This window comes from Eretmochelys imbricata, chromosome 16 (assembly GCF_965152235.1).
Source record: "Eretmochelys imbricata isolate rEreImb1 chromosome 16, rEreImb1.hap1, whole genome shotgun sequence".
NCBI lineage: Eukaryota > Metazoa > Chordata > Testudines > Cheloniidae > Eretmochelys > Eretmochelys imbricata.
Genome location: NC_135587.1, coordinates 7,850,901 through 7,864,249, shown reverse-complemented (window position 1 = coordinate 7,864,249; position 13,349 = coordinate 7,850,901). Strand labels below are relative to the sequence as shown.

At 52.2% G+C, this 13,349-nt stretch overlaps 1 pseudogene; it reads right to left on the bottom strand.

The window, feature by feature from the left end:
* Window positions 1-332: 332 nt before the first annotated feature.
* Window positions 333-5,852, bottom strand: LOC144276269 (uncharacterized; annotated as a pseudogene).
* Window positions 5,853-13,349: the final 7,497 nt, after the last annotated feature.

The window sequence follows — 13,349 nt, the reverse complement described above, 5'->3', positions numbered from 1 at the left end:
GAGAATTTTTAACATTTCAAACCCAAATTCCAAGGACCCACAGCAACAAATAAAGACTTTACTGAAACTGGAACCAAACTCACTGGAAAACCTCCTAAACCTGGCTTTCCAGAAACAGCACTCAATCCACTCTATAGTAAAAGGAAAAGAAATCTCCCAAACCCTATAATTCCGGGAAAGTCCCAGCTGGTGATGGGTGAGCAGAACAAGGATCAGAGAATCCCATTGTTCTCATTTTCCTTAAGACAGAGGTGGAAGACGCAGCACAGAGAGTTGAAGTGACTTGCTCATAAGAGCAAGTGCATTACACTGGCTGGTGTCCTGATGCTCCATCAGTGGGGTTTCTGCCACATGTGGTTTCTCTGAGGGATGATGAGGGCTGAGCTCTGGCCGAAGCTTTCCACGCACTGGCCACACTCATAGGGTCTCTGTCCCGTGTGCGCTCTCTGGTGTTTAATGAGCGCTGAGTTCCAGGTGAAGCTTTTAAAGCAGCAAGAGCATTCGTAGGGTCGTTCTCCCGAGTGGGTTCTCTGGTGTTTGATGAGGTCCGAGCTCTGGCTGAAGTTCTTCCCGCACTCGGTGCATTCGTAGGGCCGCTCACCCGAGTGGACCCTCTGATGCTGGAGGAGGTGGGAGCTCTGGCTGAAGCTCCGCCCACACCCAGCACACACGTAGGGCCGTTCCCCCGTGTGGATCCGCTGGTGCTGCACGAGGTGGGAGCTCACACTGAAGTTCTTCCCGCACTCGGCACAGACGTGGGGCCGCTCCCCCGTGTGGATCCGCTGGTGCCTCGTAAGGGCGGAGCTCACGCTGAAGCTCTTCCCGCACTCAGGGCATGCGTAGGGTCTCTCGCCCGTGTGAGTTTTCTGGTGCCTAATGAGGGCCGAGCTCACGCTGAAGCTCTTCCCACAGTCAGGGCATTCAAAGGGTCTCTCCCCCGTGTGGCACTTCCAGTGCTGGCGGAGGTGCGAAAGCTGGCGGAAGCTCTTCCCACAGGCTGCGCATTCGTAAGGTCTCTCCCCCGTGTGGATCCTCTGGTGCTGAACGAGGTTTGAGCTCCCCCTGAAGCTCTTCCCGCACTCATTGCATATGGTCGGCCTATCGCCTGCGGGATTCCTCCGGGCGATGACGTCATCCCCTGCTGGAATAAAAAGAGAATCCAGACAGGAGTCATTTCCTGCAGAGGTGCTGACTCCATGGGTGCTCCAAATTAGTGGGTGCTTAGCTCTCACCGGCAGCCAGTTCCCCTCCCCATCCAGGGCCTCCCACCCACCAGCAGCCCCACACGCTGATCCACTCCTCCCCCTCTTTCCCAGCGCCTCTCGCCTGCTGCAATCAGCTGTTCCGCAGCGTGCAGGTGGACACTGGTGGGGAGGGGGAGGAGCGGGGCACACTCGGAGGCGGAACTGGGTGGGAAGAGGCAGGGCAGGGGCAGAGTGGGGGCAGAAAGAGGTGGGACAGGGGTGGAGCCTTGGGGAAACGGGTGGTGTGGGGGCAGGACCTGGGGCTGAACGGGGGTCAAGCAACCCTAGGGAAAGGAGGAAGCCGGCACCTGTGATTTCCTGCAAGAGGTGGGCAGGAAGGAAACCTGCGAAAAGGGAACTGAACTTGCAAAGCCATGTGTCCCTTTTGTTCCTACTGTTGCTACAAGTAACCCGATCGTCTGATTGTTTCCTTGTGCTCCCCTCATCTGTCTGTATCCATGTGTTGTCTCTTGTCTGATACTTAGATGGTCAGCTCTTTTCGTTATGTTCGTACAGCACCTTGCACACAGGGGTCTTGGCCCAGGCCAGGGATTCTTTGGTGCTATTGCAGTCCAAATCATACATCAGAACAGAAAGAGATGAGAAGGGGAGAGTCTGACATCTCTGCCAGAGATTGTTTCCCAGAAACAGCAGCAGCAGACATGACACTGAACAGGCTGCCAGCAGAAGGCAAGGGTGTGCCCAGAGAGGAGCGAGGGGGCCTGGGACTCTTTGGCTGTTTTGCTTGGAGGCCCATCCAAAAACCCTTCACAATATAACCAGGGGAGCAGGAAACCCCATATTTCAATTTTAAGGTACATTTTAGGACATACTGCTAGAAGGCTATATCAGAAAACGGGGTTTTTTTTTTAATTAGTCAAGGTTTGTTGCAATGGGACTGAAAATCAGGAATTGAATCCCTGAACTGCCCCCAGAAGACAGAGGGAAAGGGAACAATTCTGATGCCACACCCCTCCTGAATATATACAGAAAGGATGGGTGAGGGGACAGACCCCTGCCAGATGTGAGTTAGGATGGGTAGACAGCCCTGACTGACATCCGCCATGTGGGCATCACCCACACCAGCTATGATAGTGAAAGATAAGAGGGAGATGAGAGGACATGAAGGTGCTGTTGGATTCCCAGATCTTCATTCCACTGACAGCTCCTGAGGTGGTTTAGCCTATTCCTCACCTGTTCGAGCACCTCTTGGGATCTCCCTTTCCTGGGAGCTCTGGAGGTCTGGGACCCATGGCTCTTCCCCTCGTTCCATCTGGGAAATCACGTCAGGTTTGGGAATGGAAGATCCTGCTGAGGGAGAAAGGAAATCAGCGTCTGTCAACTATTCCTCGACTATTTGTTAGGAAGAATAGCCCCTGATTTAAACCCAGCTCCTCTTTTTGCTGGGAGGAGACGTTTTACCTCAATGGATGGGGGATGTTCCCCGAGGCCCTTGGGAAAGGCGGACAGTTGCTGGGAGAGGTGTTGTGCCCCTTACAGCTGATTCAGGGACCTGCACACACACCTCTCCCGCAGCTTGGCGTGTTGGCCAAGGTGGCAGCCAACACATCTGCTGCCCTTCGTGCATCCTGCACAGCCACCCCTGTCTTCAAGAAGGGACTCTGACTTCTCTGCACTGCTTACTCCAGCGTCTCTGCAGGGCGGGGAGGATTGTGACTGGGAGCAAACCCTGTGCCACCTCAAGAGGCTTTTGCAACTGTGTTACCAGGGGTAGGGGTGTCTGGTGAAGGTGACTTGGACAGAGAAGCCAGTGACTGGTGGGCGTCTCTCTGACTCTGTGTGCGACTGGTACTGTATATGCTTGTCGAGGGACAGTGAGTGACTGGGTTGTGTGTGGGTTAGATTGAGGGTGTGTGGCTGTGACTGGAGAGCTGTGATTTCAGAGCCCTGAGGGAGACACTGGACCGAGGGGAGCCGGAGGGGAGATCTGGAGAAGATTGAAAAGAAGGGATTCTGGGAGGAGGGAGGAGACACAAGGGGAGAACAGTGGAAGAGGAGGCAAAGAGCACCGCAAAGGGTGGGAAAGGGGGATCCAGAGAGAAAGAGGAAGAAATAGGGAGACAAGATGTAGTGAAATACAAAGAAGAGAAGAACATAAAAACTGCCAGACTGGATCAGACTCAAGGTCCATCTAATCCAGTGTCCAGTCTCAGGCACCTGAACCGGCTGTTTCAGAGGAAGGAACAAGAAATTTCGCATTAGACAAATGTGGGATAATCTGCTCCCCATGTTAGGTCTTGCCCTCATCCCTAGTTTAAACTCTGAAGCATGAGAGTTGTATAAGGCCAGACAAGACCACTGTGATCATCTAATCTGACCTCCTGTATAACACAGGCCATACGACTTCCATAACCATTAGGCAAGTGTTACAATCATTTAATCATTCTCCTGGCTCTTCTCCAATTTATCAACATCCTTCTTGAATTATGGATGCCACAACTAGACACAGTATTCCAGTAATGATCACACCAGTGCCAAACAGGGAAATAATATAACCTCCCTGTGCTTACTTGATATTCCCATTTATACAGCCTAGGACCGCATTAACCCTTTTCCCCACAGGAGTGCACCAAGAACTCATGTTCTGCTGGTTATCCACCATGATCCCCAAGTCTTTCTTAGAGTCACTCCTACCCAGTACAAAGCCTCCCCATCTTGTAAGTGTGACCTAAATTCTTTGTCCCTAGATGTATAATTTTACATTTGGCCTCATTAAAACAAGTCTTGTTTTCTTGCACCCAGCTTACCAAGGGATTCAGATTGCTCTGTATCAATGACGTGTCCTCTTCATTATTTACAACTTCCCCAATCTTTGTGTCCCCTGAAAATTTTATCAGTAATAGTTTTATGTTTTTATTCTTATTATGCATATAAATGTCCTATCCTAAGTCCTTGGCCTTAATGATTTCCTAGCCTAATTATACCTCATTTTGAATATCACACCTTTTTCATTTTGTTAACGTCCCCTTGAGAGTAGGCTGGCAAAAAGGAAAGAAGGAAGAAAACCCCAAAGGGGAGAGAGTGGGTCATGTTTTAAACATGTTTTGTAACAGAAAGGCCAGTGAGAATGTAACAATTAAATCTCTGTGGATAACATTTGCTTATAAGGGGGCAGGGAGGAATACCCACAAGGGCTCAATCCCTCCCCACCCTGCAAACTGATCGCTCATTTATGGGCTACTTGAAAGGTATTGTCTGGGGTCTCTCTCTGCCACTCCAGGCCTGGCTGGATCCCCAGACATCTACAGGTACGTCTACACTGCACACTAAGCCCAAGCTCTGACTCTGGTTTCAGCCCAAGCCCTGCTTCCATCCACACACAAATCAGTCTGACTCACATCAGCAAGCACTCAGCACCTGAGTCCTAGACCCTGCTAGTGGGGTGGGTCAGAGCTCAAGTCCTGCTGTGGCTCAGGTTCAAGCCCTGTTATTCTGAACGCAGGCCAAGCCACAGACCCGAGTCAGAAGGTCTGCATGGTGCAGTATGGATGCGTTGGTATGGCTGTGAGACCTGGGTTTTGCAATTGTAAGTCTAGGTTACAATGCAGTGTGGACACTCAAGCATGAGCTTGGAAACACCAAGACCACAAACACTGCTCCTTTTAGCCCCACGGGCCTGAGTCAGTTGACCCAAGCTCTCAGACTTGGCGCCATAGGTTTTTCTTTGCAGTGTAGACGTACCCTAAAGGGCCTGGGGCCTGAGCCAAAGCCTCCCCTGGCACGTCAGCGACCACAGAGCTTCAAATAACCGAGAAGAGCTGAATCCTTACACAGTGAGACCAGAGTCTGGTAATTCTCCTGCATGACATCCCTGTAGAGGGCCCTCTGCATATCATCCAAAAGGCCCCATTGCTCCCGAGAGAAATACACAGCCACGTCCTCAAATGTCACCAGGACCTGAAATCACAAGCATTGCCCACTCAGTACCTGCTGGTTCATGAACAATCCTGCCGCTCAAGCCATGTGCCCCAGTGTCCCATACCTTATGCTCTGTGGCACGGCATGGCAATAGCTCACCTAAAGCTCAGGTTAGATTCACCTGGCACCACGTTCTCACGGGACCCTCAATGCAGGCCTGCTTTCCCCCAGGTGTAAGCCCACCTCGCACTCACATACCCAGCCTCAGACGTCACTGAACTCCAACATGCCAACGCTGGGAAGCCCAGAGGCAGAAAACACTCTTTGTGGCTGTGTCCTGAGCTCCGGGCACTTTTCCATTAATTTGCCCCCATCTTGGGATCTGTGGCTTCACGTTTGGGTCTTGGCAAGACTGGGAGATTCAATCAGAAACTTCTTAATGATGCTCTATTATTCACTCATCCTGCCAGAAACAATTCCCAGCAGCCCTTGCCCAGCACAGAGAGGAAAGTGCTAAGACTTGATCCAAATGCTGTAGCTCAGGGATTTCTCCCTTCCCCTAATCATCTCCTTGATCCTACAAGTCAGCCCCTGTCCTGAACACATCCTGGCAGGCAGCTTGCACTCTCTCCCCTCCTCCACCTTCCTGTGTATTTAGTCCTCTCCCTGCATAACAAGCCCCCCAGCCCCATGAAAATGCCTTACCTGAGCTGGCTCCAACGCAGCCATTTCTCTTTTCTGTCCCCCTGAAACGATCAAAAGGTGGGTGTTATTCCTCAGCTTGTCAGGGCACTGAGGGCAAATGGGGAGAGATCAGGATGGGCTCCTGAACATTTTAAAGCCCAGTCCTCTCTACAGTCTTTGTCTGCATGCAAAAGTTGCAGGATGTGAGGGGCTGGTAAAATGCTTGATCACTTGATGATAGTGCAGATCTGGTACCTTTCGCCCGGGCTAAGAACAGCAAAATATTTTAAACCCTCCCTTTACCAGCCCATGAAAAGGCAGAATAAAAAGAAGCTTTTTCGGTGATGTTCCCCTGCCAGGCAGGCAACCTGTTCCATCAGCATGTTTACTAGACAGAAGCAGGAGCCTGGGGTAGGGAAAGGTGAGGGAGCAATTCAGCCTCATTTCTCCTCCCCTGTCCACCGCCTCTGGCTGGGAGCCGGGGTTATTGTTCCACCCCTGGAAGCGCTGGACTCTCGGACCTGCATCAGCGCCAGCAAGTGCTAACAGAACTGAGAGCCTGTGTGTGTCAGCAGAGGCCACGGCCATTTTTACATAGTCCCCTTCCTGCCCATCGCCAGTCAGTGCTTGAGTTCTCTCTCCCAATTACCTGCAGAGTCCTGTGTCTCCCTAGGAGACTAGTGACAGCCAGAGACAGTCCCCACCTTGGCTAGGAACAGGACCTTGCTGTGAGATCTCTCCCAGAGCAGCTCAGGCGGGCCTCTGGGCACAGCAGGGGCTGTTGCAATTGCAAATTACAGGCAGCAGCAGCTACATCTCAGGAAGCTCAGCCCCTGGTATCCAAAGCACAGGCCTAGCAAGAGGAGAGACAGGAACAGCTTCTCCTGCCACAATAACCATCACCCTCTAGTGGTCATCACCACAGAAACCTGGACACACAGCCTCCCCCACAGAGCAGTCCAGGATCCTTTCCTCATTGTTTAACGAATAGAAAATCAGAGGGGAAATAACAGCATGGGGCAGGGATAGCTCTGTTCTCCAGGGCTGTGCAGCCTCATCAGATCAGGTTCCCGTGAGCCCAGTGTCCTTTTTAGTTCAGGATCCCCATGAAACAGTGCTGGATCTCCCGGCCAAATCCCCTCCTCGCTTCTGTTAGAGGCTGCTATGTCTGAGGGGGTCAGGAGGTAACAATCAGTGGGGATTCCTGTCAATATCTCTCCTGTTGAGCCCTTCTTGATGGTTTTAAATGGGGTTGCTTTGTTCTGAACTGACCCTCTCTCTGTCTCCCACAAAGTCTCGGTTCTTTATAGCTAGGCTTAGAAGGATTCGATTTTTATTAGTAAATGTCAGTAAATGAGAGACAAGGAGGGTGAGGTAATATCTTCCGTTGGTGAAAGACACAAGCTTTGGAGCACCACAGTCCTGAAGAAAATCTTGTCCCTCTCATATCCTGGGGCCAACACAGCTACGACACCACAAGCATCAATAAACATCGATTTCACCGGACACAGACCAACGTGAAAATATTTCCGTCAGTAATCAAAATGTAGAGAAAGGCAAAGTACAAAAAATGCTACTTGAGAACTTTGATTTAAGGATATTTACGTCGTGTATCTTGACACTTGATGTTGACTGTTTGTGTTTCAGTGGTTACAAACCTTTAACTTTATGAATTTCAGTGTCTGCTGTCACTAAACAATTCGTGTCTAGTCCCCGCCACGTATATTTTCCCTACAACTGTGAAAATGTAGATGGATAAAAATCGAAGACAATGCTTAAAAATAAAAATCAATATTATCCATTAAAACTGTAGAAAAAAAAAAAAAGAATTCTGCCAAGCTTCTCTCTGTCTCTCAGCCTCCCCCGATCCCAGGTATATCCCGCGGCAGTTCCCCTCTGAATCTCTCAGGCCCTCTCTCCCATCTCCTGGGGGGGCTGTGTAGAATTGTCAATAGCCTATTTTCCAAGGCTTTATCCAATTTTACCTAGATTTTCAATGTCCCTAGTGATGGAGGCGACTGCTCCTTCTCTTGAGGGGGAGACTATTCCACATGGCCAAAGTCTCCTCATCATTAGGAATTGTTTTCTTGTAGCCTGCCCCTCAGGGGGACTGAATAAGGGACAAATAAGCCATCCTCTCTCCTGGAGCTAGAGAACGGAGGTTGGGGGGGCAAGGAAACAGAGTAACAAGCTAGATTTCAAAAGTTTTTTAATGAGTTTTTTTATTTAAACTAGATTGTAAAGTCTCCAAACATCTCCACATCCTGAATTTCAAGAGCAGCAACACCCTGACCCAGCAGCAAAAGGAAGAGAAACAAACAATGGCTAGTGCCTAACAATGGAAGCTGAGCCCCATCTTCTAAACAAGGACATGAGAAACCAAGAGAAAACACTATATAAAAAGTAATGAATGTTCTAGAGAAGGTACACAATAATACAAGAACATGGGGACAATCAAGGAAATTGACAGGTGGTCAGTTCAAAACTGATAAAAGGAACTACTTTTATAGAGAATGAGTAATTAGCCTGTGGAACTCATTGCCACAACATGTTATAGAAGTTTTAAAAAAACTAGAGAAGGAAGGATGGCCAGTGGCTAAGGCTCTAGCCTAGGACTTGGAAGATCTGGATTCAATTCCCAGTTCCCTGCTCTGCCACAAGCTTCTTGTGTGACCTGGGGCAGGTCATAATCTCCCTGCGCCTCAGCTCCCCACATGTGAAATGGGAATAGTAGCACTCCCCTACCTCAAAGAGTATAAATACTTTAAAGGTTGTGAGGCACTCAGATACCATGTTAGTGGGGGTGTAAAAATAGATAGCTCTGCGGAATTTAGAGAAGGATTGTTATATGTGTAACAAGAATATCTTGTGATGTAGTAACAAAATAATAACCCCTAAAACCAGGAGTCTTGGAAATGGTACAAACCCTCATGCTTCAGGACATAAGTCAGGGGTGGCAAAATCTCAGCTCTTTTACAGTTAAAGTTTGGCTCACGGAGCCCTCCACACCCCTCTCCCCAGTTCTCCACTTACCAGAGTGGGGTGGGGAGGGAGCTCAGGGCTTCTCCTTCAGCAGGAGCCCGGAGTCCCTGCAGGCACCTCCTGCAGGGCTGAAACCCCAAGACCTCCCCACCCCACAGGGCAGAAGTCCTTAGCCCCACCACCCTGCAGCACAGAGAAGCCCCGAGCCTGGCAGGCACACCTGGCTCTCGAATTTCTGAAGATTATTGTATGCAGCTCAGAGGGTCAGTAAGTTTGCCTAACCCTGGCATAAGCCAACCTCTAACTATTGGGAGTTAGGAGGAATTTCCCCTGGGTTCTCTGTTCTGTCCTCCAGACAGACACGCATGCTTCAGTACCTATGAGCATAGCATATGCTGGGGGAATCAATAGGCAGACCATGGGCCAAATTCAGACTGCCAGTAGGGCAGTTTTCAACCAGAATGCCCGGTCAAAAAGGGACCCTGGCAGGGCCATTCCTTAGTGGCAAAGCAGGGCTAAGGCAGGCTCCCTGCCTGCCCTGGCTCCGCATGGCACCCAGAAGTGGCAGCACATCCTGTGGCTCCTAGGCACAGGGGCTGCCAGGGGGCTCCACACACTGCCCCCCACCCCGAGCGCTGGCTCCTCAGCTCCCATTGGCCAGGAACCGCAGCCAATAGGAGCTGTGGGGATAGCACCTGTGGGCACGGGCATCACACAGAGCTCCCTGGCTCCTCTGCCTAGGAGCCAGACATGCCAGCCACTTCTGGGAGCCACGCAGAGCCAGGGCGGGCAGGGAGCCTGCCTTAGCCCTGCTGCACTACCAACCGGGAGCCACCTGAGGTAAGCTCCACCCACCTAGGAGACAGACATGCCACTGCTTCCCGGGAGCTGCCTGAGGTCAGCATCACCTAGGAGCCAGCCCGCAGCCCAAACCCCCCAACCCCAATCCTGAGCCCCCTCCTGCACCCAGACTCCCTCCTGGATCCCACACCCCTTCTGCACTCCAACCCTCTGCCCCAGCTCTGAGACCACTCCTGCACCCCAAACTCCTCATCCCCACCCCACAGCCCATATCCCCAGCCAGAGCCTGCACCCCCTCCCACACCCCAAACCCCTCATCCCCTGCCCCAGCCCTGAGCCACCTCCTGTACCCTAACTCCCTCCCAGAGCCCGCACCCTGCACCCGCTCCTGCATCCCAATCCCCTGCCGGGAGCCCCCTCCCGCACCCCAAACCCCTCATCCCCGGCCCCATCCCGGAGCCCGCACCCCAACCCTTTCTCCCAGCCCAGTGAAAGTGAGTGAGGGTGGGGAAAAGTGAGCGACGGAGAGAGGGGGGATGGTGTGAGTGGGGGCAGGGCCTTGGGGAAGGGGCGGGGAAGGAGGCGGGGCCAGGGTGTTTGGTTTTGTGCAATTAGAAAGTTGGCAACTCTACCTGCCAGATGCTTTCGAAATCTTTTTATTTACTTCTTATCATTAGTTATTATTTTTGTATTATTTTCTCTGGAGTCTGGCTCTTGACTATACCTTGGCCAAGAAATTTGGACCTTGCCAACAAATAATTGATTACCCCGGCATACGCTCCGTGGGAGCGGGTTCCGCTGAACTGCTCACAGCCTCTGCTCGCCACCTGTGCAAAATTCACAAGCGTTCCCCTAGCTGTTGCCACTAGAGGGTGATGGCTGTTGGGAAAAGACAGGAGGCTGCTTCTCTTTCTGCCTCTGCATTGCCTGTCCTCGGGATTTTAAGGATGAGCTTCCCGGGTGAGAAAGGCCCTTTTCCAGCTCCCTTCTGTCCAGGAGCCCAGAGCAAGGAGCTGCTGATCTCCCATGTCCAGGGGGCCCTGGGCTGCTGAGAGGCATGATTTAAAGTGCCCCTGCAAACCAAAAATGGGCCCCGTCCCTGGCTGTAACTACTGTCTCAGGGAAGCAAACAGATTCTACAGTCGTCTTCTGAGCCAGGAACTGCAGGTAATTGAAAGAGAAGGCAGGAAAGTATCTGTAACTGCCTTCACTTCCCCCCTACCCCACTGCTGTCCCCTGTGTGCCTGAGCCCCAGATCCACTCACTGCACAGACTCACTGTTATTGTCCTAGCCTGGGCAGAGAGATCACATTGGAAATGTAACAGGGATCAACCTGCCAGCTGGAGGGCGAGTGCCACTGGGAAAGGAGAGAGACTGAAAGGGGCAGAAGGCGAAATAAGAGCTCCGAGATATGAGCTCCCAGATCTCGCAACTGCATCATCCTTGGGCCAGTTTGCTTTCCTTTTAACCAGAGGGGGGAACAAAAATCAAAGCCAGTTCCCTTCCTCTTCATAGTAAACACACTTCTGAGGGAATATGCTGCCCTGGGGAGCAATGTCACCGCAGTGGCTCGTTTTATTCTGTTGTTGTATGGCGTTTTGTTCATCAATGGCCAGGATTTAATATTTCTACAGACAGGATAAAATCCTGCCCCCATGACTTCAAGGATTTCCCCCTGATTTTTCTGTTTTTTTCCCTGAAGCAACTGGTTTGGCCACCATCCGGGAAGGCTGTCTGACCAGCTGCACCTTTGGTCTGACAAGTCCCGGTTTTGCGTTGTGTCTGCCTCTTTGTGAGCTCTTTAACTTCACTTCTACGTTTTGCATCAGGCTGAGGACACTGCCAGAACTTGATCAATAAAATAGGAGGGTAATTTCCCTGCCCTCAGAGCTTTCCGTGAGGACAGGAGTGTCGTGCTTGAGCAGTCACTCAGCTGTACAGCATTCCCGTGTCCTCTCCACACCCGGCCTGTCCGTGGTCGCTCTGCAGATGTGGAGATGAACACAGGGCGGCTGGAACAATTTGCATAGTGGGGGTGCTGAGAGCGATTGCACCAAACTGTAAATCCTGTATGCAGTGGAAACCACTTCAAGCCAGGGTGTGCGGCAGCATCCCCCGCACCTCTAGTCCCAGCACCCATGAACAAGCAACAGGCTTCGTACTTGATTTTTGCTTAAGTCGTCAGGTCCCCTTCAGTGGGAGGGCTCCACATTTCCTACAAGGGAGCACAACGCATCTGCCAGCAGAGAGGCGATGTTCCCAGACGGTCTGGTTGCAGGGCATGCCACCTCATTGCATGGCACTGCAGTCCGCTTGCCTCAGTGTCCCACACTTGGTGTAGCCAGGAGTTCTGAAATAATATTGCCACTCTTAGGAACGTACAGTTCTTCTGGCCCTTCCAGCCTCAAGCCATTCCTTCAGCCTGGAGGCAGGGTCTCCACAAACCTCCATCTAGGGGCCGTGCTTGACTCCTCAGCCACCCATTGCCCTGGGTGTATTACCACAGGATCTCCCTAGAAGAGCTGTACCTGGGAATATGGTTGGCTGGCTCTGAGCTCCCACCACCCTCTTACAGTTTGTGGCCCACCCACGAAGCACCCAGGCCTACCCAAACATGAGCAGGGCTCTAGCCCTGCTAGAGCATCACTCCAGCACTTGAACTGCACTCCAGCACCTCTGGTTTGTCATTTTCTGAGGAACCCCACGCTCCTGCCCAGCTCGGCAGGCGAAGCCCCCGCATCTAGCAGGGCCAGGAAGGGAGCAGGGAGGCCCCCACCTGCACACGCACCATGTGAGGTTGCGGCTGGCTGCTCCAGACCTGCAAGCAGCAAGAGCCAACAGGACAGGGCAGGGAGCCAGGCCCAGCCCCATGGGACAGGGGCTGCCTCTGCAGGGTGAGTGCAGGACAGGCTCACGCTCCAACCCCCCATTGGGGCCTCCCCTACACACCGGGCCGGGACAGAGACTGGACAGTGACATACACACTGGAGAGTGGGGCCTGATACCCCACTGGGAATGGCTTCATCCCACCCACCCACAGGGGGTGGGGACTTGCCCTACCCATGCCCCTAGAGCACCCTTCCCCACAGAGCTGGGAGCCTGGTCACTCCCCCCCCTACCCCCACTGATAGAGAGCCACCCCCTGGAAGCAGAGCCCTCCCAGCGCTGACTCCTGCTCCCTGTGCAGGTGTCAGGGCAGCTCCTCAGCCTCAAGGGAGACAAGCTGCATCTCCCCCCACATTTCACTCCCGGAGCGGTGTGTGCATCGGGGGTAAATCATAGAATCATAGACTATCAGGGTTGGAAGGGACCTCAGGAGGTCATCTCGTCCAACCTGCTGCTCAAAGCAGGACCAATCCCCAGCTAAATACTAGATACTGCCTTCAGCCAGTTTAGTTTCTCTTGCTTCTTCCCTAACTCAGCCCCAAGGGGTCGGCTTAGACTCGGGCAGCTAGCCCATGTCACAATGTCATCTTAAATGAGCTAGCGTGAGTCGGTCATTGCCTGCCCACTCACCTTTCCATTCCTAGCTACGCCACCAGCCTCCAAGAACATTTTCCCCTCTGTTGAGATGAGCTATACCTGCCATCAGAAAGGAAGCATCATTTAAAAACCATGCACCATTTTTGTAACAAACGCTCTGCAAACGTGTGACAAACCCTGATCTCACACACTTCCTTTCCCCTGAGCAGGACTGCCCGTTCCAAAACCGGCTGTGATCCCAGACAGAACAAGGAGAAGAGCTGTGGGTCCCAGAT